At 43.3% G+C, this 4,219-nt stretch overlaps 1 pseudogene; it reads left to right on the forward strand.

The window, feature by feature from the left end:
* The first annotated feature begins 295 nt into the window (after positions 1-295).
* LOC147666663 (uncharacterized) lies at positions 296-1,390 on the forward strand (annotated as a pseudogene).
* Positions 1,391-4,219: the final 2,829 nt, after the last annotated feature.

The following is a 4,219-nucleotide window of genomic DNA, read 5'->3' on the forward strand; positions in this document are numbered from 1 at the left end:
TGTGATAAACTAGAATCACTAAATGAGACTAATTAAACTTGAAAGAATTCACCCGGGCATAACTTGGAGAAAAGGAATCCCTGAGAGGCCTCTTAATCAATATAAGGGGCTCCTCAGTGAAAGTTAATAAGACAAGTTAGATCGGTGCCTTTAAAGGAAGGGAAATGATCTCCAGGTAAAAACTATAATTAGTTGAATACATATGTTAAGAAGAGCATCTGAAATGTATTTTAAAAGTTAATGCTAAGTTGTAACATAAACAAGTACACAATCAGAAATCAGATTCAGTCTTAAGATGAGATGTATCCAGGAACAAACCCAACTTGGAGAAACAAACAACTCGAATAGGAGCAATAACTGTGAGAACAGCTTTAGTCATCAATCCCACCTCACTAAACATGAGAAAACTAGCTCTGGACGAAAACCCTATCAGTGTCCCGAATGCCAGAAAGGCTTCAGTCACAAATCCAAACTTACGGTACATGAAAGAGCCCACACTGGGCATAAACCTTATCAGTGCTCTGAATGCTGTAAAAGCTTCAGTAGCAAATTCAATCTCACTTTACATGAAAGAACTCACACTGGACAAAAACCACATCAGTGCTCTGAATGCTGTAAAAGCTTCAGTCAGAAATCCAGCCTTACTGTACATGAAAGAACCCACACTGGGTATAAACTGTATCAGTGCTCTGAATGCTGTAAAAGCTTCAGTAGTAAATCATCTCTCTCTCAACACGAGAGAGCTCATACTGGACAAAAACCTTATCAGTGCTCTGAATGCTAGAAAAGCTTCAGTCAGAAAAGCAACTTTACTAAACATGAAAGAACCCACACTGGGCAGAAACCGTATCAGTGTTCTGAATGCCAAAAAGGTTTCTATCAGAAATCCGGTTTAAATCTACATCAGAGAATCCATACTGGGCTCAAACCGTATCAGTGTTCTGAATGTCAAAAAAGTATCTATCAGAAATCCAATTTAACTCTATATCAGAGAATCCATGCTGTGGGCAAACCGTATCAGTGCTCTGAATGCCATAAAAGCTTTAGTTGTAAAATAACCCTCACTCAACATGAGAGAACTCACACTGGGTAGAAACAGTATCAGTGCTCTGAATGCCGGAAAGGATTCAGTCAGAGATGCAGATTAATTGAACACAAGAGAACTCACACTGTACAAAAACCTTATCAGTGCTCTGAATGCTGGAAAAGCTTCAATCGGAAATCCAACCTTACTGTACATGAAAGGACCCACACTGGGCTCAAACCTTATCAGTGCTCTGAGTGCCCAAAAAACTTCAGGCATAGATCCGATTTAATTGCTCATGAAAGAACCCACACTGAACAAAAAACTTATCAGTGCTCTGAGTGGCAAAAAAAACTTCAGGCATAGATCCGGTTTAATTGCTCATGAAAGAACCCACACTGGACAAAAAACTTATCAGTGCTCTGAGTGGCAAAAAAAACTTCAGGCATAGATCCGGTTTAATTGCTCATGAAAGAACCCACACTGGACAAAAAACTTATCAGTGCTCTGAGTGGCAAAAAAAACTTCAGGCATAGATCCGGTTTAATTGCTCATGAAAGAACCCACACTGGACAAAAAAACTTATCAGTGCCCTGAATGCCAGAAAAGTTTCTGTGACAAATCCAGTTTAACTCAACATGAGAGAATCCATACTGGGTTCAAACCGTATCAGTGCTCTGAATTCTGGAAAAGCTTCAGTAAGAAAATATATCTCTCTACACATGAGAGAACTCACACTGGACAAAAACCTTATCAGTGCTCTGAATGCTGGAAAAGCTTTGGTCAGAAATCCAACCTTACTGTGCATGAAAGAACCCACACTGGGTATAAACCGTATCAGTGCTCTGAATGCCAGAAAAGTTTCAGATTGAAAACAACTCTCACTAGACATGAGAGAACTCACACTGGGGAAAAACCTTCTTAGCTCTCTGAATGCTGGAAAAGTTTCAGTCGTAAATCTGGTCTCACTCAACCTGCGAGAACTTACCTGTAAAAAAACCTTGTCATTGTTCTAAATGCCTGGGAAGCGTCTGCTGGAGATTCAGTATCATTCAACAAGAGAGAACCCACAACGTGAAAGAAAATGATCAGTGCTCTCAATGTTAAAAAAACTTCAGTTGTAAGGGTAACCTTTCCACATAAGAGAGACAATGTGGGGGAATAAAAGGTGCTCACTGTCAACCCTGAGGAGGAGCGTTGAGCCTCGCAAAACATTTACATGAAGCAGCCACAAAGACATCGATCCATTGATTGTCCAACAAACTGTCTACTGAGAACAGCGCACAGCGAGGGATGGAAATGCTTGAATTAACCTCATTCTTTTGTAACTATTTGTGGCCTCATTCCATTCAGCGTGTTTTGCTCCCTGCGTGTTTATAATCTGACCCACAAAGGCCATGCAATCCTGAACTTTGAGGCCACGCTGCTAGGATCAGGAATACAAGTAACTTCAAACTGTTTCCAGCCTTAATGTGCCTCACAAGGGGGCTGCAGCAGGAGTCCCTTTGTTGTAGGTCTCGTTGGGACCAACATCTGTTCTGTGCCACGTAGAGCTGATCATTGAGAAAAACTAAAGGTGATGGATGAACTGGTAGTTAATCTCGGCAACATCCCGCCACATCATTCTCTAGTCTTTGTGTAACTACAGACAAGGCCACCATATGCAAACCATTCTTGGCTCCACCCTAAATAGTCCTAATGACTTCTGTTCCAATGGGACATGGCCTTGTATTACAAAGATCCACATATGTGGCTTCTTTCCATCTTCTTTTTTTTTCAAATAGAACCTGCTATCCCTTTAACCATGCCTCAGGCCTGCCACGTTCCATGCTTTGGCGCTTATCATCAACCTTGAACCATCTCCATAACTTGGGAGCTCCGAAGACTTCGCAGCTGTTGTAACTGCCTGAAGTTTCCCACATTTTGATGGCCGTGGATTCAGGTTCAACTTGATAACCCAACTCTACTCTGTGGGAATTTAGCACTTCAAGCCACTTCTGTGCAGCTCGTCACCTTCTCAGCCAAAAACCTTGCATCAAATTCCAGTGTTAATCATCACCAGAGGCTAAACTTATATTTGTCCTCTCGAGCATAGCTATCGAAGTCAGCTACAATTTTGTAGGTGACTTCCTGATTGATTCAGTGGGTCTGCTTTTATTTTAATTCAATTTCCTTTTTGTTTGGTTTTGACAGTTGTTTTTGCTAATTAATAATCCTTAAATCACAGCCCTTCTTTAGATTTTGCTTCTGAATAAATATTAAATATTTTTTTGATCTAAACTTGGTTTGAATCTTTAAGTTCCTTGTCTATTTTTAATAAACTGTATCGAAATGTGTGACTTCCACTGTTTTGCTTTACCTTCGAGCGTGCCTTAGGCCATACTACTCAAGCCACGGTACCAAAAGCGAGCTAAGAACACTTTAGTAGAAGAGACATTTACCTTTGCTGACCAAAGTTTGGGAAAAGCAAAGCAGGCTGACTCCAGAAAGCACACTAAGGTTACTCTCTTAGGTGTCATCTGCACCAGCTGTAGATGCAAAAATCAAAGATTATAAGGGAAGCTGTTGGTATCTGTGCCCCCAGAATTTGAGACTGCCACCCTCTCTCAAACATTTGAAGAGCTAATAATGCACCCGTCAGAGTTTCATGTCTCAGCAACTAAGACTGCTCGCTCCTGCCATACAACACACACACTGTTACTTTCTTGCTGCCATGGCCCTACTCTCTGGGCCATTTGGACCCACCGGTGCTCCAGTGGGCCCCGCAGGCCCGATGGGGGGTCCTGCTTTACCACCTGTGGCGGCTCCAGCCCCTGTGTCACCAGCTGCTCCGGTCCGACGCCGCTAGCCCCCCAGGGATATGGAATCGGACCCCGATCAACGCCGGTTGACCTGGTGACACCGCCACCAGCGCTGATCTCCACGGCACCGCTTCTGATGTCGACTGCTTGGGATGACGTCGTCCCCAGGTTCAGCCCTGACCCGGACCTGTTGCCCTATTGGCCAATACCGACGCCGATGGACCCTTTTGTGCTCTATGTCCGTCCTCCTTATTTTGAGCCTGTTCGACTTCGGAGGAAGGGGAGGACTAGGAGGGGTCTGAGGACCCTCTAGCCCAAGACTCTGCTTATGATGCGGCCTGCCGCTAGTGGTAAGTCACTTCAGGTGCCAACAGTGTGTGGCATGTATATTGAC

The sequence above is a fragment of the Lissotriton vulgaris genome, unplaced genomic scaffold (genome assembly GCF_964263255.1).
Source record: "Lissotriton vulgaris unplaced genomic scaffold, aLisVul1.2 SCAFFOLD_2267, whole genome shotgun sequence".
NCBI classification, from domain to species: Eukaryota; Metazoa; Chordata; class Amphibia; order Caudata; family Salamandridae; genus Lissotriton; species Lissotriton vulgaris.